The sequence below is a fragment of the Sebastes fasciatus genome, chromosome 15, assembly GCF_043250625.1.
Source record: "Sebastes fasciatus isolate fSebFas1 chromosome 15, fSebFas1.pri, whole genome shotgun sequence".
Lineage (NCBI taxonomy): Eukaryota > Metazoa > Chordata > Actinopteri > Perciformes > Sebastidae > Sebastes > Sebastes fasciatus.
Window position 1 is genome coordinate 9,053,720 of NC_133809.1, and position 23,469 is coordinate 9,077,188.

General features: G+C 41.4%; 1 long non-coding RNA gene across 2 annotated transcripts in view; it reads right to left on the reverse strand.

Moving 5' to 3' along the window:
• Window positions 1–23,469, reverse strand: part of LOC141783326 (uncharacterized) — a 69,867-nt gene that overhangs the window by 43,796 nt on the left and 2,602 nt on the right. The window lies entirely within an intron of this gene.

Consider the following 23,469-nt stretch of genomic DNA (forward strand, 5'->3'; position numbering starts at 1 on the left):
TTGATGTGTCACTTCCCTAATGAAAAACTAAGTCTAGCTAGCCTTTAGCTTCTGTGAAACGTCATTTCGAAAGCAGAGCCGTTAGTGAGCTTTCCCTGAATGAATCACTTGGCTGTCATAACTAATGCAGCATGTTTTATGAGGCAGAAAAGCACTCAGTGATACAATCTGCACTGCATGTGGGAATGCTTTTAAAGTTACACGAGGTGTTTCTTAATCTTTTAGTCAGGTGTGAACGGTGCATAAGCATGATGCTTGTCTCGGTCACGCTTTATTTTATAGGTCCCGTGATTTCTAGATGATTTCCTCTGACGTTTTGATGGAACAACTGCGTTTCTTTGGTATGAATTATAGGGGAAATTACACATAATGATCTGAGACAGTAATACAGTGGTTAAAGTGGCGGTAGGCAGAATATTTTTGGCATCATTGGGCAAAAATTCCATAATAACCTTTCAGCATATTGTAATTCAAGTGTTCTGAGAGAAAACTAGACTTCTGCACCTCCTCATGGCTCTGTTTTCAGGCTTTAGAAAATCTAGCCCGTGACGGGAGACTTCGCCAATCACAGGTCATTTCATTGAGAGAGCGTTCCTATTGGCTGTGCTCCGGTCATGTGACCAGTACTTGGCGTTCCGTCACCTGATTCACAAACTTTCTCATTTTACAGCTAAACCGTGCACTACAAGATGTTTCTGAAAACATTTGAGGAGAGAAATAGTCATTAACGTAACATTATATTGATTCATATTTGATCAGCGCTGCCTAGTTTGACCGTTTGGTCGGAGTTCGCGAGTGATTGACAGCCGGCTCTCATAGACAGCAGCTGGACAGCAGACCTCAGACTACTGCTTGTTTTCCACCTGTAAGTGCCTCAAGCGCTGCAGAGAGGGTAAAACCAGTAGCATACAACAGTGACAGGTCTTTAAAACGGGATTAGCTTATTTTGTTTGAGGTTGAAAGTGATACTTTGACGGTGTTCAGAAACCTAAAGGAAGAATAACTGTGTGCTTGAAATAGACTGGAGGGTGTTTAGTTAGTACAATGAGGCAACACTAAGCTCACTGATTCTCACTTCACATCCAAACATAATGATTGACAGCAGGAAGAATGGCTTCACCCTGCTGCACGCTTTCAGTCTTACATCACTGTTTAAAAATGTAACTGTACTACAGTTACGGTAGCTTTGCTCGCACACACAGTTGCACGCTATGTCATCATTTCGGTCATATAAAATCTAAATACGAGACATTTGGTCACTTTCAATATCACTGTGGAAACGTCTTTGTAACATTCTGTACTGGGCCGCGCCCGGGGAAACAGTATGGTTGCCTGGATACCAAACAGATGTCAGTATATGAAGTCACACCGCCTACATATGAACTCTTTATTGTATTCAGATCAGTCAGTCACACACATGCACACACACACCTTGGACCGGTTGTGTGATGGAGAGTGTCAAATGAAACCATCTGTTGCAGGCAAAATTAGACTCACAGGACTAACAGAGAAAACAGTTGTCACCACCTTTAGGAGGTGTTAGCCTCAGGAATGAAGAGTCAACAGAGTGCTGCTGGGGTGACGTGTTTGTGTAGGCCCACCCGGAAGTTAGCATCGCCCCGGTTCCCCTCGACAAAAAGCCAACGGGATTTTTCCATCGGGTTTTGGATTATTGCAGAAAATAAGCTCTGTGGTAAACAAAAGTTTATGATACTTACACGTTTTGTTCAGCAAGATAATCTTCACAATATGAACCCCAATTTTTTTAAGCGTAAATGCAATTGCCAGAAGTCAAAACCTAACATTAGGCTTAGGAATGCACCGATACCAATACCAGTATCAGGTCCGATACTGTGCTCATGTACTCGTACTTGTACTCGCAAAACGGCTCCGATACAACAGCACCGATACCAGTCGCCCGACCCCGCGGGGCCGGGATCCCACCTCAGCCGGCACGCACTGGCCCTCACTTTCACTGCGCCACGGGGTTTTGCTTGCAACCTCTGACTCGCGCGTGCGTTAGACTCCTTGGTCTGTGTTTCAAGACGGGTGGGTTGCAGCCCACTTTTACTTGGGCCGAGCCCCGCCCTGGAGGCACGACGCGGCTGGGGCGCACTAAGGACAGTCCGCCACAGTGGCACTTTGGCCACGGCCCCGGGAAGCACCTTCGCCTCGAGCCTTTCCAAGCCGACCTAGAGCCGGTCGCGGCGCACCGCCTCGTATGCGTGACTCCCCAGCCTGCCGTGTGTCGCTCACACCCTCCAGCTGGCTGTTAACAAGGGTTTTTTGGCACAGAGAAGTATTCGTATCAGAACTCGGTATCGGCGAGTACTCAAATATAAGTACTTGTACTCGGTCTGAAAAAAGTGGTATCGGTGCATCCCTAATTAGGCTATAAACAAACTACACCACGGTCCCATGACTTCACATCACCACCACTAACCACTAAGGCGGACTAGTGTTCAGCATGATGACGTTTAGTAGTCTCATTTAGCCACTTGTTAGCAACCGCCTTTTTTAAGACACGTAAGGGCTTCAAAATTCACAAGTGGGATATTTATTGATGTATTTTATGTCGTAGAACAAAATCTCTTCAGTTTGTGTTAATCACAGACCTTATTTCAGGCACCTAACCCGTTCAAAGAACCCATTGACATTCAGACAAAGGAACCGGAAGTGCTAAAATGCTAACTCATTTCCGTGTTTTAAGACTTATTCCTGTAACACTCTATTGTGCACACATGGAGACGTCACAAGTAGACATTGCTTCATTAGGGCCTAAAGCTAAAAAGGTTGAGAAACGCTGCACAAGAACGATTGTTTTAGCTTCTCAGGACGGCCGATGAAAGACATTTTTTATAAAACTAAACTCAGCAAATAAAGTGATTGAGCATCGGAGGTGTCCAATATGGAAATATCTGCTCTTTGTGTAATGTCTTTCATAACTGCTTTTCCAATAAAGGGATATCATTTCTTTGCTGTGTCTTTCTTTTCCTTCGGACCATTTCCTCTTTCACTGAGGGGAGCGAGACTTTGTCTCACATCATAAAACAATATTTCCATCATCTACAGTTATTCCCTAAATAGAAACTTACATACTGGGGCTGTGAACGTTCCACGGACTCAACCCATTCACCAGATGTCCGAAAGCTTCAGCGAAGTGACCGAAGCAGCCGTGCTGGAAGAGAGAGGGAGTGTAGAGGTCACCGGGGGATCTCTTTGTCACTTTCCTCCCTGGTAGGCCAGACTCACAAACATAAAGCAGCGACTTCACATGTCCAAAAAGTGGTTTGATTTCAAGTTTGGCTTTGTTGCAAAAATATATAACGCACTCAAGGGTTCAATTTTCAGAGTTGAGATGCTTTCAGACCTTAAATATATATCTCTATCCTCACATATTCATGACTAATATGCAATAATTTAAGTTTTTAGAGTTTGGGGGATAAAAACATCCAGAGGTATTATTTATTCAGAGTTATGCTGCATTCACGGTCCTATGGGATGGATGGAAATGGGAAAGATTCACATGTCAACGACTTCATCAAGACAGTTGTATGATTACAGAGTTGGTTGTGTGATGATTAAAATACTGTGCATTGAAAAATATAACGCCATATCCATTAAATTTACTTAGATTGAGCGACAGTCTTTGGCTGAATGTGAGGCGTCTAGCTTTGTTTTGTTTTCAGGCACTTGCATATTATCGTAATTACAACTTGGATGTTGACGTGAACGCTATTTACAACTATGAACTCTATGAACTCATAATATGAAGTCCGATATGGCATGAACGCAGTCTTAAGGCCTTAAAGGCACGGTCACACTAGCGTGAATGCAGGCGAGGGAGTGACCATCGCCTGCCGAAGCGATATTTGTCTGAAAGTTCGCCAAAGTTGAACTGCATTTCAAATGCTAAGATGCAAATTTGTTTCGCCACTGGAAGCGACTGTTTTTTCACCCCTTCGCTCGCATAGAAAGGAAGTGAACCAACAGGAGGCGAATGTTAATTTCCTGCATGTGTGACCGTGCCTTTACACACCGGCAGTATTTTTTTCATGTGATTATTTAGCGCGTCAATATATTTATTAACTGTTTTTACATAGAACATAGAAAAAGTATTTTTTTTCCGAGCAAGGTTGATTTTTCGGAGCTTTCACATTGCGAATAAAGGCATCAACCAATCACGAGTAACGAGTTGCACCTATACAGTTTCTTATGAAACAACAACACTGAGGCTACCTAGTCCGAACCAGGACAGCAAACTTTATCGCTCCTTTCAATCTTCTGTTTTCCTTCTGTTCTTACCTTTCACAATAAAAGCCTTAGACATAATATTCCCAGGTGAGTATTTCGCATTTTCGTGTTGTTGATTGATTTATTGATCAGATTTGACTGAGAGTTGCTTGGCAACATGAGCAAACGACACACCAACTGTCATCAGATTTTGATTCAAACATTGCTGAATCCTGATTGGTGCATAGGCTACATGACATCACCTTTTTTTTCTGAATGAGTCCTACCACTTAAAGTGAGCTCACAATTGTCTCAACAGAAAAAAGCAAAACTGATCTAAATTTGGCAGAAAATATTGTGTTGATGTAGGATCCCATCTCTCATAGTAAGAGGCTGACTGAGAAAACAGTTTTTCCCTTTAAATAAACTGTGCAACCTTTGCTACAACATACACAACACCCAGTTCTTTGAGGTCAGGTGTCAGTCTGATCCTGACGCTGTAAAGCAGCTGTACAGATCTCTCTGGACTCTGGATCTCACCCATGTTAGCTTAACTTCAGCCCCGGTCAGGTGGGTGTCAGACTGCCAGGGAATCACTGTTTTGTTTCCCATTCAGTTAACCGGGCAGAATGAATTAATGAGGCGCCTCCTGCTAATTAAACATTTCTGAACGCTTATTGGGGACTGGCTAATCATACGAAATTTACATTGCAGTTCTGATTTTTCCAATAACCATTGCTCCGTCCAAAAACATCTGATGGGAGGTGCCCTCTTAATAACATAACTCACACATGTGCCGTCACAAGCCTGGCTCTTGCATAAGGACTCAGTGTGGCTTAACAGTACAGTTACATCAGATCCTGCGTATTAGTAAAAGGCGTCAGGGACTTCATAAGCATTGTCCTCCTCATCCCAAAGACAATGTCATCTGTGTCCACATCCTTCCACTGTCCCTGATGGTTTTAAACCTGCAGATGCTGTCACACCTCAAAAGACCTCCAGCACACTCCTCTTTTTTAACATACAACTTGTGTGAAGAGTCGGTGAGAAGCAGATGCGGGAGTTTAATCACAGAAGAGCCTCTCCCTGCTCCTGCTCATAACATCCTCCCTGTGGCTGTCCCTGAACGCAGCCAGATGGACCTGCATTTTAATATTTTAAATGTGAGGAGGATAACGTTGCAGAACCCCAGGACCTCCTTGCTACCCCGACGGCCCAAATTAAACTCAAAATCTACCCCACATGAACAATCACTCAGCACAGGTGGGCCGTCTGCTGTTTCACATTGACGAGAGCAGCGGCGAAAACATGAAACCGTGGCAAGCTGCCACCGTCCGGGCGTGAAGCCAAGACCCTTCCCTCCCTGTTGTCTCCTACGCTCTGAATCCTCTGTATCCCTCTCTCCCACTGGTCCCTCGGGGCCTGTCCAGCCCACGATGAAGGGATTTTTATCATGCTTTTGGTAAAGCGAGCTCTTTCTTTTTGCACAAACTCAAAGAGACCAGCAGCCTTTTTCAGGTAATCTCACACGTGCGGTATCTGTGTCGGAGCTGTGATACTACATGGCAGGGGTAATTGGGGGGCCGGTGACAGTGGAGGATAAGCTTTGTTTTGGCTCACCCTTGGTTGAGGCAGCCAAAACATATCATAGATTAGTTAGCAAGGTATACAAAGGCGGCCCTTTGAGTGCAGATCCAACAGCAACAGCAGAGCTTTCTGCCGTCTGTTGAGGTGGACCTGGTCAGGAAAAACTGAAGAGATAAAACTATAAAAACACAAGATTTAATTCCTTCTGATAGTCAAAGGATGCCTTTGAAGCTCTGGCTGAACTTTTGCTTCAATTAAATTAGGGGTGTAAGAAAATATCAATACACATGAGTATCGCGATATTATGTTGTGCGACACTGTATCGCATATTTAATTAACCTTTTTAAGGTGTGAAAGTGCTTAAATAACGCTCCAAATTTAGGCTAAATTTTGGCGAGGAAAAACTGGCATGGCCATTTTCAAAGGGGTCCCTTGACCTCTGACCTCAAGATATGTGAATGAAAATGGTTTCTATGGGTACCCACGAGTCTCCCCTTTACAGACATGCCCACTTTATGATAATCACATGCAGTTTGGGGCAAAAACCATGCAGTTTTTTGCATGCAGTATAAATGTGTTATTTTTTTCTATTCTAAAATGGGGAATTTCTGGTGTGTTCTTTATACTATGCCAGTTTTGAAAAAAACAATATAATGCCTTGCTTGCAGTATCGCAATATATCGCCAGATTCTTGCCAATACACAGCCCTAAATTAAATCCTGTTACATGATGTCCTCTCTGCAGCATCTGAGGCAAATAGAAGCACTAAAGTCAGACGAGACTGTAAAAATGTGCTTTTGTGTGGATGTCGGATCAGTTACATAATGCTCAGCCACACCCTTCAGACAGGCAGGAAGCAGCTGTTAAACCGATCACATGGAACGGCAGGCTCCTCATCATCACGTCTGTCCTAAGTCTTTTCCCTCTTTTGTCACCTTTTCCTGTTTTTCTGCTCTTTCCTGCAGGTTTCCACTGTGTTCATTCAGTATATATATACCGTACAGGAGGGGTTTCTGAGTGTCAGGGTCAGAGGTGAATGATGGAAAGAATAAAAGAGATTCATTTGGAAAAATGTAGTCTCGACATAGGTTGCCATGCCGTTTTTAAAAGGAAAGTTGGCAGTCCATTCATCTTTTAGTATTTTGTGTAATTCTGTGAGGCCATTTGGAAAGCTGAGAGGGTGCTAAAGCAGGAAAGAGACGGCACAGAAAGTTCTGGTGGGACTCTATCCCAGGGTTGTAGGTGGGTTGCGGCACTCACATCTGTAATCCTTAAATGAAATGTTCATTGAAAAGAGAAGTTGTTGAGCAACAGGGAGGAAATACGTCTGAGACAAGTAAAGTGTTTTTGCCACTTTTGGCTCTAATCATTGCCTGTAGGGTCAGGAGTCCATTTACATATTAGGGCGCTTTCACAAGCCAAAGTCCGTTTGAAACATCCAACATCGGACTTCTGCAGAAGTCCAGGTCAGTCCTCTCCCACTCATGTTAACCTGTCGTTTACCTGTTTAGCAGGCAGCCCCTAATCCCCTGCGTTTTGGTTCACTTCCTGCAGTTGGGTCGGATTATGTTCTCACTGCAATCGAACCGCACTAGAGTTCGCTTGGAAACGGTCCGCGAACACCTCTCGCAAGCGTTCACGGACCGGTTGTTTTGGTCTGCACCAGACTACGATTACTGCGTTCACAACAGGCCAAACAAACCGCACCAGAGTTTGATTAAAACAGACTAAATAGTGGCTTGTGAAAAAGCCTTTAGTAGACAGTTTTTATGAATCACAGCCCTTCAGTACCATCCCAAACCAGTGATTAATAATTATACAGTTGCTCTTTAAAAAAACAGCCAAATGTCATGCTTCTAGTCTGGGGATGGATAACAATGAAAGCTTCCTGCAGCAGAGACACAAAGTTAGATAGGTAGCTACTGTAGCTGGTGAACATAGTGGAGCATTTAGCAGCTAAAGAGCCAGATATGTCCCACTGGAGTTGATGGAAAACAAAACAGAGCTGAAAGGATAGTGAATATTGGATTTATAATCGCCAAGTGGTCACAAGCATGACTCCAAATTATAGTTAATGTTGCTTTGTGTCTGTTAGATATGTAACTATCAACTTTATATTGTGATAATATGTCAATGTTGTATTTACAGCTTGCTGAAGACTAAGCAGGATGAATTAAGCAGCCAAAACGTGAATCTGTGCACCGACTTCATATGAATATGATTGCAATAAACTGTTTGACCCATGATCCACAAAACAGCATTGAGTGAGAAAGTAGTCCATTGAGTAATCCTGAAGTTTGCATGATTGAATGTCTGTGAATGCAGCAGCTGTCACGAGTAACTCCACCTAATTCTTATCTTTAATTGAGCTCAGACATAAAAACAATGACCTAATCACCGGGCCTGGAGCTTAGAAAACAGTTGCACAAGAGGGACAAAAGGGCAAACGTTTAGCTGCTAATGTGTTGAATTTCCCTCTGGTTCGCTTGGTAGCTTTAAAACATACTGTACTTTTTGATATTTTCAGTGTGTGTCCTCATGATTACAGTCTGTCTGCAATCCAACGCCACGCCCGCTGACGTCACAGCAGCTTCGCTCATTGTCAAGTATTCGGTAAACGGGCGAAGCCTCTCTGTGTACAATGGGCCCAGTGTGCAGGCTGCCAGACTGAGATGGAAAACAAGTGAGGAGGGGCGCTGAGCTAAAAGTGCTGCAAGCAGTTTGTAGTCACTGGAGGAGGACGAGCGATGACAGGAATGTCAATGAGAGGAGAAGATACGCAGACAAGAGGACAAGGGTTGACCCTCTTCTCTTGACACAGGATGTTCTTATAGCTGAACATAAATCAGCATATCCTGTTTATCCTGATTGACAGCATGTCACCTCGCAACACCAGCCCTCAAATGTCAGTCAAATGTTGCAAGCAAGCGGCGTGAAAAGTGAAGCCAATGCTGAAGTGCCTTAAACTTGCATTCTTTCTAACAGCCAGCAGGGGGCGACTCCTCTGGTTGCAAAAAGGAGTCTGATTGTATAGAAGTCTATGAGAAAATGAGCCTACTTCTCACTTGATTTATTAACTCACATTGTAAACATGAGTTTATGGTCTCAATCGCTAGTTTCAAGTCTTCTTCAATACAGCATGATGTTCATTTAGTACATTATGGTCCCATTTAGAGTCAAATAGACCATAAAGCAGGGGATGCTTTAGGGCGTGGCTACCTTGTGATTGATAGGTCGCTACCACGGCGTTGTCCGGTCTGGAAGTTTTCCCTGTTTTCTACTTACAACTTTAACCATTTCACAGTGTGTTTTCAGTTATGAAAGTTAATATTAACATTTTTAGTCACCTAAAAATGTCTTATTCAGCGTTCGGTTGTACTTAGCTCCACCCTCTCGTGTCACAAAAACAAGATGCCAAACTTGAGGCTTCAAAAGGCAAGTAGTAAGTAAGTCATATTTCAATCCTGTAATAATACAAATTTACTAAAATGCTTATATAATGTAAATGACACATTGATATTATAAAATCAACAAGAAATATAAATGAATTGCTTCAATGCGCTACAAAAACACAAAACACAATATGTCCAAAATGATTTTATCCTCTTTTGAAAAAACTGAAAATTATAAACAATAGTTCTCAAATTTCAGTTCAGTTGCTATGCTTTAATTAAGAAGTTTTAAATCTGCGGTTTATGTCAGTGTAAGTACGGGACACCAGATGGTTCATAAACCAGAGCAAATCTTAACAGGATCTCAATTCTGCACACTTCAGCCTGCAAAGAGTCCAGCTGTTGCTCTGATATCATTTCACAGACTTCTTCAGTGGTCACAGAGTGTTCCCACATAGTGAAAGCCCACCGCAGGGACACTCCAGAGCCTACTATCACTTGGGAAAACATTTTCTCTGCGTTCGCCTTTTATTTGCCCGGCGAGGGAAATCGAGGCCTGTTTGTGTTATGGGGGAAACGGTTGTCAAGGAGACGCGGGTTTCTCAGACGAGCAGCATTCCAAGTTATTTCGAACATCTCTCACTTTTTGTATGATTTGGAGAGCTTTACTTTACCGTTATAGTCAAGCGGAAATGACTCCATTATATTCTCAGTGGGGAGGAAGCGTAGGAAGGAGACATCAGACACAAACGTATCCTACTCCAGATGCAAACATGTCTGTAGATTCATACTTATTATAGGTATAACCTGTTATTAGAGCTTGATTATTCACTGGTCTGTGGTTGGACAGGCTTGGTTGTGTTGCCAAGAAATGTGGCTCAAAAATCCCCCCGCCACAAGAGCGTTTATTTGATTCGGTCCAAGAAGAAATTGATCCAGAAAAACCACAAGATTTTTATGGTTCCCTCCAACAGGAAAGAAAGCGGTTTTCCCTAAAAAATTACACTCTGCAATGTTTATAAAACTGTCTTTTGGAGGATGTGTGATGAGCGCGGCTGATCAGTTCCTCTGTAATTGTCATGTTATACACTTGTGTGTTTTATATGCTGTTTTACTGTGTGTTGTAGCTGGAAAGCAGCATGATAATTTCAAGGCTGCCAAGCTTTGGGTTTCTCCACATGCTGAAGCGTTTGGGTCGTGGTAAAATAGTAAAATCAACTCAGTATATACGAGACGAAAAGTGTAAAGTATAGATTAAACAATGTCTTTATCTGCTCTAACGTAAGCTGAAAATGTTAAAATGTTAGACTCCGCGATTAGCTTATCCATTGTGTAGTATTTCCCCACTGTGTGGAAGCTAATTCCAGATGCTATCACAGCTAACGTTAGCAGCTCTGTTCTACTTTTTATTGGATTTGGGGAAGTACATTACCCGAAATAGCATCACATTTGCCAAACACATCAATTAGACCTCACCCTAAAAGCCTTTTTCTTTTCTAACGTTAAAAGTGAAAACAAACTCAGTGTTTAATATCGCATACCAGCATACTATTCATATTAAGTAAGCCTATGATGTATAATTGAGTATGTAGTGCGTTCCAACTGCATATATGTGGATTTTGTGTACGTGACAAATGCCCGAATATATACTAGATTAGCAAGAATTTGAGTATGAGACGTGAGCTTACTGGAGGTCGTGTCTAGATGGTAACCCTCGATTTGCGAAACTGGAATGGTTAAGGTTAGGCATTGACCTAGAATGGTTAAGCTTAGGTCTCGCCAGAGTTTTTGCACGTTTTCGCAAATCTAGGGTAACCATCTAGACACAATCCTTACTGAACATACTCAACCGCCCCAAAATGCATTGCGTCTCTTCAGACTGTCCAATGGCGGACTGCGAGGCAGACGGTTTAAATAATTAACCGTTGGATAAAACAAATACAAATGATGGCGAGTGGCCTTACGGTACAGTTGAAGGAACAGTGTGGAGCATTTAGGGGGATCTATTAGCAGAAATGGAATATAATATCAATAAGTATGTTTTCTTTAGTGTATAATCACTTGAAAATAAGAATTATTGTGTTTCGTTACCTTAGAATGAGACGTTTATATCTACATATGGAGCGGGTCCTCTTCACGGAGCCATGGCCGCCATGTTTCTACAGAAGCCCAGAACGGCCAAACCAAACGCTGGCTCTAGATAGGGCCATACGTGTTTACACAACGTTGTGATTGTTACCGTCATGTGATGCAGAGAAGACGTATTGCTTGAGTTTACTTCAGTGTGAACAGTCTGCTGGTATTCAGTATGCAGTAGGCTATACAGTACATACAGATGGAGTATTGCCAGCTAGAAATGAGAGACCTGCTTTTGTCTACCTCTATCTGAAATCAAAGACCCATTGTTTAAAAAATTACTTCGAATTTCAAGTGAATAATTTGCCACTATCAGAAGAATGTTTTTTTAATAAGCTGTTTTAATGTGAGACGTTTACATTTACAAGGCTGACTGGAAAACTTGGGCACCAATTCCTCCAGTGCAGCTGCTCAAATATAGAAAGCAGTGGTTCAAAAAGATAGAAAAAACAGCTCCCAGATGTAAATATGTATGATTATGTCATCGATGAAAAAGAGCACACATATGCACAGTCAAACTTTCCTGGACAATTAAAGACCCCGAAAACACACCCCGATGGATCCAATTTGTATGTTAGGCTATGTCAGAATCCATTTCCATCTACTCCCACTTCAAACAAGTCTCAGTGTCTGGTTCTCTGTTCAATGCAACATCCAGATCCCTCGCTGAGATTCAGCTCACACGGGGGCCTCGCCGAGCTGCCAGAAGCGGACCACATCACACGCGGCAATTACAAAATCTACAGCACCGAGTTGGGCTATCTTCATCCAGATGGGGCTGAATGAAATAGAGTCAGAGAGGGGAATGGTTTTCTGGAGGTGAGTCTGCGTACTGTCACACCAGCGACTAAAAGCTTGAGCCTTGGCGACAACGTAAACACACTCTGGGACTCACAGACGGTAGAGTTCTTAATGCAAAACTATGATTTTCTCGTGTGTATGTTTCAAATTACTGCATTAACTCACACAATTCAAACCCTCCCCCGATTTACTGGTCTCTGCCACCATCTTTAATGGGCTGACGAGAACAACAACAATCGTAAACAGAAGACCACAAACGGTGGCCAGCCGCCATACTTGTGGAAATAAAATCTGGAAGCAGTAACAGCGAAACAAAATACACAGTCAGAGTCAAGTTTCCATTAATTCTTTGAAACGGTGTGTATTTCATTGGGATTGGGCTCACTGTTTATGGATTTGAAATGAGATGGGGCCATAGAAATATAATAGGAGTAGAAGGGTCACTGAACTGTTTGCTGTAGTAATTTGACTAGTATAAAAGAAAATGTTGTGAGTTGTTATGGTGACAACAGAACCATTTGGGCCGTAGAGTGTGTGGTTGAAGCTCGCCGGGAAGAGAATGGACGCAGCTCCCAGAGACCAGCCGGCTGGCTAGTTAGCTAGGTAGCTTGTTCTCAGGCGGAGGGAACGTTTAGACCCGGCGCCAAAGCCTGGCGAAACCAGTCCAAGAGATAACCAGCCAGCTGTCCAATAGCTAGCTATCTTGCAAATTCCACCATGCTCCAATGCTTACAGCCAAACGAGCCAAACAAAGTTGTCACTCATCTGGCAATAGCAATGTGCTTTCCTCCGCTGTGACAAGAGTGTTTGAATGAGGAATTAAGTTGTTTAATTTGACTCATTTACATTTTCTATGTGCGTCGTAACGTTACTACTCCACTTATGCGGATGTCAGCCCACTACAACGGTCGCTCTGGCAACGGTAGAGATAAACGGTACGTTTTACAGTACACATAAAAATGGGTCCGAAATTCCATACCAACATGCTATTTAGGACGCTAAAACAATATGTGAGATATTTTAGTATGTCGGAAACCTTAGTATGAAATCAATAGTACGCGAAATGCATACTACTTCCGGTGAAATATTACAGTATGAAACGCTGGACACTACGGCGGCATAAATGTCCCACAATACAACACGGTAGTGACAACAATGTTCACAACAGACGTTGACGGACAACTCTGTCACATCAATAACGCCTCAATTTAACTGTAAGATTTCACGTTTGCTAGGCGTAATATATCTTTTAAATTATTCAAACTTTGATTCTCAAAAACTGTTGTTTTGGTCACATGAGGTTGCCACAGGTTACTATGGTTACACGTCTCTAACCAGCAAGGAGGCTCTCCGGAAGTGACGACGTAAATTACTGCTCAGTGCATCCGAAAAGATACATACTACTGTTATTACACGCAAAAGTTCGTTGAACGATAGTACACCTGTTGAGTATTGTAGTGCATAGTATGTGATTTTGGATGCAGCCATTGACTTGAATGGGAATGTCCATTTTACTCCTATATTCTGTTTCTATGGATGGTGAACAGGGGACAAAGAAGCGAACTGTCTAAATAAAGTTCCCAGTTTTTTCTTATATAATGCAACCTTTACCTTGCATTTGGGCAGCTGCACACCCCCAACTCTGGCCAGCTCTCTATAGTATTATATTTCTCAGTAGTGGAACCAACTTTATGAGGTTTTATGGAAATACAGACAAAACAGACATGCACACTTGATGATTAATGGCTCTCTGACTGTGCTTTGACATTCACTGGCATTCGCAGATTCTGCCTGCAGGAAATGCATTTAGTCATGAATATCATGAGATCTTTTTTTTCCCATTCACTCAATGCACTCTCCAGTTGCACAGAGGATACTGTACAGTGGTTATTTTCCAAATACCAGCATTCGGTCATTTTAAGCCCACTTATATTCTAAATATCGCATGTGGGAAAGTGTGAGGGAGCGGACAATAGGACTGTTACGTCAAACAAGAGAATTTAGACAATCTTGTAGATGTAAGCATTCCTTTAGGGTGATATCTGATTTAATTACCAATAATAGCTTTAATTATGGGTGTTACGGCACACGCAGCTGGTTCATTAAGTTGTGAATACATCCTTCACTTATTATCAGAGTCAAAACAAAACAATTAATGACCTCATGAGCTTATGGTTATAAATACATCCATCCTGACCAAGTCTCTGTGATATAAACTGTATTTCTGCAACATTATGAGCTTAATAAAGTAGAACATTGTTTTTATATCATCCTAGTAAACCATCTAAGTTATTGAACGACCATGAAGTCGGCTTGAGTCAAATGTATAGTCCGTCACTGGTCACTGTTCCTGCTGAATCCCTTTAACGTGACTTACGAGGAGAAGGAGAGCACAAGCATGTCATTTTGTGCACATTGTGAATCATTAGTGCGGTGATTGATCTGATGTGGGATTTATGTGGCATTTACAGGATCAAAATGTACCTATCCAAAGCTTTTTCGGTCGATGATTGCTCACAGTGTTCGGGATTTAAGTGCAGTCTCAGCTGAGACTGAAACCAACCATGAAGCTTTTAAAAGAATCAAAAGAAAACCGCTGTGTGATGAAAATTGCCTGTTAGGAGCGGTGGGTGAGGCAGGCCGCTCGGAATGGTGGGTTTCTGCAGGAGCAATTTCCAGACCTGCCAACCTTGTGAAAGTGTGTGTGGTTATCCCTCCTTAAAGTGGAGTCAACCATTGATGAGGCAACTTTGATTCTCACTTATTTTCGCTTGTAACCACCTGCCTTAGAAGAAGACTCAACTACTTGAAAGAACAGTTTGGCGAACACATTTACTTTCTTGCTGAGAGGCAGATGAGAAGATCGATATCACATGTCTGTGCATTGCATTACTGTAACTATGGAAATGAAGTCAAGAGGTAAAACTTAGCTTAACATAAATACTGGAAGCAGTGACTTCCCATAAAACCACATCTTGTTTTTGTTTTGTGTTCGGAACACTGAAGACATACCATGTTAATAATGAGCTTTAGAAAGAGCCAGGCTAGCTGTTTCCCCCTGCCTCCAGTCTTTATGCTAAGCTGAGCTAATTGCCTCATGGCTCCAGCTCCATAGTTGATGCACAAACACGAGAGTATGTGATATCCGGTTGGTTGATCGGTAGGGCTGGGCAATATATCAATATTATATTGATATCGTGATAGGAGACTAGATATCGTCTTTGATTTTTTATATCGTAATATAGTGATATGGCATAAGCGTTGTCTTTTCCTGGTTTTATAGGCTACATTACAATAAAGTGATGCAAGTTTCTTAACTTACCAGACTGTTCTAGCTTTTCTATTATTTGTAATTTATAGTAAGTCATTATATCCACATTACAAATGATTATTTCTCAAAAATCTTATTGTGAAAATATTTTGTGAAAGCACCAATGGTCAACCCTACAATATCGTCGCAATATCGATATTGAGGTTTTAGGTAAAAAAATATTGTGATATTTGATTTTGTCCATATTGCCCAGCCCTAATTCTCAGCAAGAATGCAAATAATTTGGCAAATCATTTTCCAACTATTATTACCACCTCGCAGTTGTATACCTCCGCCAACCAGTCAAGTTGTATTTCACATTCATGTCTGTCCAAAATGTCATCACTTCATAATTTTGTCCTGTTAGATATTTGTGTGAAATTGTCATAATTAGCATATGAATTCTTTAGTTATGGTCAAAAATGTGTTTTGTGAGGTCACAGTTACCTCGATCTTTCTGCCAAATTTGAAAAAAATGTGCTCAAGGTGTTCCAGAGATATCGCTTTCACAAGATTGGGACGGACGTGAGATCACAGTGACCTTTGACCATCAAAATCTAATCAGGTCATCCTTGAGTCCAAGTGGACGTTTGTGCCAAATGTGGAGAAATTCCCTAAAAAAATAATGCCTCCGGCCACGGCGGTCGCTGGCACGGAGGCCTTTTCTTTTAAAAGCAGAAATGAAATATAACTAAGAGCTTCCACCGTTGGCAGAAGACAGTACCGACACACAGTGTTTACTCAAACTATAATAGCAACCATTAAAACAGAAGCTTGATGTCCTCTTGCAAATAGTACTCAAACGTTTTGGTCACCATGGCAAAAACTCAGAGTATTCTCCACAGAGTCTGGTCCTGAGGTCCGACCTAAAAGTACAATTTGGCATCCTTACAGATCTTAGACATAGAAGTGTTGCCAAGTGTTGCACAAGATGGATTTATGAGCCATCTTTTGTGCGAGTCAAAGCCTGGTGAAGCAGTCCAGCATGTGTCCAACTACTGTAAACTTTAAAAAAGGCCAAGAATTAGAAAAGAAAGCAAGCTTGTAGCTGCTCAGTGGGAAATGCTTTTAGACTTGTGATTGTTCTGACTCTGTGCCAAGTCTACAACGAGGTGATAGGAGACCCACTGAGTTCCTAAAAACTAACAAATGAGTCTAGCAACTGCAAATCCCATGTTTGCATTAGCGTGTCGTCCAAAGAAATATTAAAATCTGTCTGCTGACATTTTTCTTACCTAATAGGCTCAATGGTGCTGAAATAAAGCAGCATGAGTTGGTATCACAGCCAAAAGTGGGCTCTAATGAGCATCTTAACACACAGAGTTTTAGAGGAACTAGAGGTAAAGTCATGAGAGACTGTCAACAGGTGATACATTACAGGACCGTGGTCAAGATATATTTTACAGCTTTCAGTGAAAGGTGGCTTGATCTATTATGGGGATTTATGGAAGAAGGCTGCTGGTTTCAGTGAATGGGAGTCGCCTTCAAGGCTGTGGAGGAGAGGAAACTTGATTTACTGACTGTACAGAGCAGAAGTTGTGGAGGCCAGCAAACAAAGAGAGGATTGTGTCTTTTGATCACTTATTGAGTTTGGGGAAGAAACTCATTCCAAACCAAACAAAGTGTAAATATTTAACCAGCAGTGTTGGACGTATTTCTGCTGTCTGTTTCTGTTTATCCAGGTGGCAACCTCCATGTCTGAAAAGTGAAGCCAATGCTGAAGTGCCTTAAACTTGCATTCTTTCTAACAGCCAGCAGGGGGCGACTCCTCTGGTTGCTAAAAGTAGTCTGATTGTATAGAAGTTTATGAGAAAATGAGCCTACTTCTCACTTGATTTATTACCTCAGTAAACATTGTAAACATGAGTTTATGGCCTCATCACTAGTTTCAAGTCTTCTTCAATACAGCATGATGTTCATTTAGTAAATTATGGTCCCATTTAGAGTCAAATAGACTCACCACTTTAACCCTTTCACAGTGTTTTTTCAGTTCGTGAAAGTTAATTATAACATTTTTGGTCGCTTAAAAAGGTTTTATTCAGTGTTCAGTTGTGCTTAGCTCCACCCACTCATGTCGCTTCTGGTTGCAAAAAAACAAGATGGTGACGACCTAAAACCAAGATGGTGACGAACTGAAACCAAGATGGCCAAAATGCCAAGCTCGAGGCTTCGAAATGGCAGTCCACAAACCAATGGGTGACGTCACCGTGAATACGTCCACTTCTTATATACAGTCTATGATTTTCTCATTCATTGATCAAAGTGGAAAACCATAGCTCTGAATTGCAATCAGAAAAGTAGGCAGAGGGAAAAAGCTGCATGGCAGGCTGTTTAATCAACCGGCGCTGGCAATAAAATAGATCTTTATTTAACCAGCCAAGTCATTTAATAGATTTTTTGGCTCTTGCGTGCAGGGCAATAAGCTGTAAAAACAGCATTGAGATATTATCACCTTATAAAGTCGTGTTAGCAAACAGTTGCCAGCCGATACGGAGCAACATTATTATTCATTTGGAGTTGTTTTTTTGTCCACCTGATGAATCCAAGTCCAATATTTACTGTTTCTGGTCTCTACCAACTCCTGAGGGAAGTATCAGGCTCTTCAGCTGCTAAATGCTCCATCGTGTTTCAACAGCTAGTTGCTAACTGTGTCTGCCTGGTGGGGCTGAAAACAACACTATGTGAGCGGTTAGAGTTAAAGCAGGAAACAGGAAAGCTGTGGGCGGAAAACCACAAATAGTGAGATGAAAGACACTAAAACACTCTGTAGAGTTGAGAGGAACTGCGTTGAGTGATAATAAATAAATAAATAAATAAAAATAACATAACTGTAACATAAGAAGAACAGAAAGACATGATAAGAAGCCAGTTTGCAGAATTCAGCAAGAAACACTGAATCAGTGCAGAAGAATACGACTAAAAGCCATTAAAACACGTTGTATTGTTCCACAGTCTTACTCTGCATAAACTGCTGTGCTTTCATTCAAAATAATATCCCACCTTCAGTCCCACGGCCATTTCATATGGAGCATATTGTATGATTTCAGAAAATTGGAGTCATGCACTTTAAAATAAAACCCTGAATTTCATCCAGCGTGCCTGGTTACCAGTCAGCAAATGAGTTCCAGCAGAGGTCGCTTTTCACAATATACCTAAGATGATATTGTCAAAATGTGGTTTTAAAACCAGTAAAGAAACAGGTTTGGATTATGTTGACGAGGAGCCTAAAGGTATCTTATCACCAGGCACTTTCTGTCAACAAGCAAAAACATCAGGCTCTGTGAGAAAGACCTGAATTTGGAGCTGCTGCTGCTGCGATCCAGAAAACAGGCTCGCACAGTTAAGAGTGAAATATGATGTTTCTCTCTCAGACAGAAAACAAGTTATGTGAAGCGGGTTGCAGTGCAATCAATAGGCAAGTATGTGCAACAAATCTTAAGGCACAAAATGAGGCTCGGGGGAAAACAGTGAGGCTGCTGCAGCGGTGAAACCAGATGTTGATGATATACAGGCACTCCAGGGTAAAATATATTATCTAAAGGCTACTTGTTTTATTTGAGCACAAATCCATTTTTTAATTCACAGATTTATGGTGGATGATATTTCTTAAGTGTAACTACTTTGCATTTTTACTTGGATTTCCTTCAGAGTCTGGATTTAGGCTGGATTTTGTTTTGATTGCCTGTCAAGATTTACACTTTCAAACAGCACATACTGTATATTGATTTATATTGACAATTTACAACTCAAAATGTTTAGTAATTTTTATGTCCTTTTTTTCATGCAAAGGTAGACAAAAGGAGGCTTCACGTTTCTAGTCGGCCATCCTCAATTTTGCCTTCGGACGATAATTAAGCTAACGTTTGCATGAGTTGGTTGAAAACACTGTCTCCGTCTGACTTTTTAGTGTTTCAAGCTGACTTGTTTTAAAATGAGAAGCTATACAAAGGTCTTAAATATGCACTTTACGAGTATACAGCAAGCTGACTAAAGCTAAAGTTTCCATACCAGTTGATGATCCATGTAAGACATAGAAATATACAGAACTGTTCTTGTATTGCAGTGTATAGCTAATTAGTCGTAGTATTATTATTAGTAAGAATATTATTATAATCTTACGGTATTAATACAATATTCATTATAATTATTATATTCTTGAAAATTGCAATTTGAAAACCTCATGTAGACTGCATTAATAAACACTAATATATAGCTACGCTGATAAATGAATGTCTGTGTAGATACAAATCTGATCCTTCTTTCTGATTTAATCTGTTTCCTTTACAAACTTGAAGTGACTCGACAGGGACTTTCCTTTCGTATCTTTAAAAGGAAATGATCACACAGTATCCTCAGAGACACGCAGCCTCTTCATTTCCTGTTATTGAGGAACTCACGGTTGCCATAGCAGCGGACACAACCTTACTGACAAACAATTACCCCAGTTGCCAAGGAAATTACAGCTTACCACTGTGTTTATTTGTTTGACCTTACTTTTCCTTCTAAATAGTTGAGCTCGTGCCAGGTCCCAGCATCAACGAGCCTTAATGACAACAGTTTACCGTAATCTGACTGGTTTTATGGGATGCTTTTTTTTACCGAAAACGTCTGCAGTAACGGTTTTCTCTTAATGGTGCCCAATTTGGGCTTTCCTCCCTTGACAGTTCCCATGAAGATTCAAATGCTTGACCTGTTCTTACCCCGGCCAACAGTGTTTGTACATGAATCTGTGTAAGTGTGTGTGTGTGCATGATAGTATTTGTTTTGATTGAGGGGCCAAAACTGAAAGACATCCAAGTCAAACATAGTTGAGCTCGTTTACCATCTCTGGCTTCTGGCACAGAGGTTCTGAAATATTTAAGTGACACTTTGCAACCATGGGAAGAAAAACAAACACAAAAGTACACCTGGGCACAAACTGGGACTTTCCCCTCTCTTTAAATATAACTGTGTTCAATGCAAGTTTATTTGTATAGCACCTTTCAGCAACAAAGCAATTGAAAGTGTTCTACACATGACACAAAAAAGCTCTGTTTTTAACAATATTTATGGTCACCATTTCTTCAGCAATAGACAATGTATTTACTGTACATCCCGTGATTATTTTTCTTTATAGGCCTACTACTAGTTTTAATTGTTCAGCCCAGTAACACTAAATGGCGCACTGATGACACGGTGCTTCGCAAGTCATTTTGCGTGCAATAAAAATGCCGAGAGTGTCATTTGTACGCCATGTAGTCTGTACTGACTGCAATGTAAATGCATCTGCGTAAATATGCTTTGGTCAGAGCTAGTGACGTAGAATAAAAAAGTGAAAAAGACAGATTTTAGTGGACGGGAGGTGGATGGGTCAAACAAATACAGGACTTTCAACCAGGAGACTGGTGTTTGTGGCCACAAGTGTTGTTGAGTTAACGTTAACGTTAACGTTAGTGACGTTAGTGACGTTAGTGACGTGTTTTCCGTACTTCTGTTACTTTGTTTTCATACGTATTTCTTTTTTTTTACATAATAGGATGTATTATTATAGATTACACGGCTTTGTTGAATACTCGATTCTGATCAATCACGGCGTTCTACGGTCTGTTATTTCTTTATAGCAGACTGCTGCTATGTATAACAGACCGTTGCTATGTATAACAGACCGTTGCTATGTATAACAGACCGTTGCTATGGGCGCAGTTCTGATGTCGGACTCTGGCGGAGAGTTTTTGTGTCAAATTATTGAGTTCTTGAGACCATATTGCCCTGTCCGGGATAATTTCACAACAATGACCGGCTCGCTGTACATGATCACTTACTCAAAGGTGCTAAAGGTGCTAATTTCTATTGCCTCTACACGGCACTCAACATGGCGACGGTGAGCCGGCGACTCATGATAACAGCGCTAACAGTGACAACAACAATAGTGCTGACAGAGCTAACAGTGTTAACCTGAGGGGTAACAAGAGGGTGGATGCTACAGTACTCTTCCGCAACGGCGCCGTCAGTCTAGACAGTGTTATGGGAGCAGTGCAGAGTGGCGTGGTGGTATTTAAAAACGTCTTTGACACACAGGAAGCCAAACATGTGATCGACTTTCTGACCTGCAGACCTGTAGAGACGCCATACCAGTAGTTCAAGTAGCACAAGTTACTGCTCCAACAGAGCTGCTCAGCGGGAGACTGTGGCCACACATGGCAGCATTTCTACAGCGTCAGCAGGCCGGCAGGCTCACAAAGTGTTCCCTGTGGTCATCACGACATTACAACACTTCCAGCATCCACTCATTTGTTAGCAAACCCTAAGCACGTTCAAATAAGTTAAGTATAACTCAGCAGAGGGCGGGCGACATGATGAAAGAGGAAGAACACCTCCAAGATGATGTGATGCAAGACAAATGACTCCACAAACATGTCAGAGAGCTGAGTGATGGTGATGTTCAGGGCAGTTGAGGAAAATCTTCATGAAAGCATACAGTGTTGTCGTATGGACATTATCAATATTACACATGGTTACACGTCACCTTTGCAATATCTCATTTTAGGTCCAAAATGCAACACAGACAGTCATTGTCCTGGATCATCAAGCCTTTCTGGGAGAGTTTTCTTCCTCCCTGACAACAGTTGCCTACAGTGCAGGACCAATCAAGTCTTTTACCTCTGATGTGGGGATAGTAATCAATCTAATCGTCTCAGCAACCACAACAAAGAGCAGATGCTCCAGTGTTTCCCAGTTCAAATCAAATCACAGGAAACGACTGTATAACATGAGGTAATGGGAGCATCAAAGGCGAGCAGAGATAAGAGTGCAGACCGTGACCTTGGAAAAACCTGGAGTATGTCTGAGAGAGAAATAGTGTAAGAATCTGAGAGAAGAAGTACTAGTATTAGAAGTACTATTCAATTACCCTGGAAACAGGAGTTTAGTTGGGTGGCGTCAGAGGATGTGGGCGAAACTCCAGATTAATTTACTTGAATAAAGATTAACTTTGGTCTTTGTTGTTATTTGATATCCGCTAATATATAAAACAATTTGTATAGGGGCAAGTAAAAATTGACTTTGGGCTAGTAGATTTCTGACCCACTTGCACATAAAAAAACTGAACTCTGCTAATATGTGAAACTGAATACGTCAACAATAAATGTGTGTGTGTATAAGATGTTTTAGTTTCTAGGTGTGTGAAACTGAAGCACTTCCCTCTTCACTGAAGGGACACGTGCTCGACACCTCGCCACAGCTTGTTTTACTTCACTCTCTGATCATGTGTGCTTGTCTTGTGCTTTGCATGAACTCTGATCCATCACTGTGTATAATTACAGTGCTGCTCACATACACTCAACAAAATATAGGTAGAATTAAAACAAGCAGAGCCGGGGTTATTTTGAGATCCATGACAAGAAATTTATTGGGCTCATTTTTCTGTTCCGCAAGTCATTTCAGACTTTCCTCCATTAATCTTCAAATTGAGAGGCCCTCTCTAATTTTCTCTTAATTTCCTGATTGATGCTCGTGCAATTTAAACGTCAAATGAAATGTTTTCTCTTGACTCTCGGTTGATGAAGTACTTTCACAGAGAGACTACTTTCTCCCAACAAATATGGACGTACTGTAGCGGTCTATGATGTCATGCTACAGAAGTTATGGCTCCCAAAAGCAAAGTGTACTTAATAGCTCACAGTAGCTGCTCTTACAGTAGCTCCTCTGTGTTTGGCACAAAAAAAGTAGTGTGACTATCCTTTTAGAGGAAAACATGACATCATTTTTCAGTCCTAATATTAGCTGCCAGTCGTAAAATATTAAGCTTTTAAATTGACTGCTCTACAAACGTGCAGCTCTTTAGGTCGATTCTGAGGACTGTGAAGCTGAAATGCATTGCAAAGCACTGCAAAACAAAAAATAGATAAAAACCTAGCTTAGCTTGCAAACATCTTGAGATAAACACTTTTTTTACTCAAAAACAATGCTTGAAGTGGGCCGGCACTTCTATATTTTACTCCTTGGCGTACCGTAACTTTTTCTTGCATACCG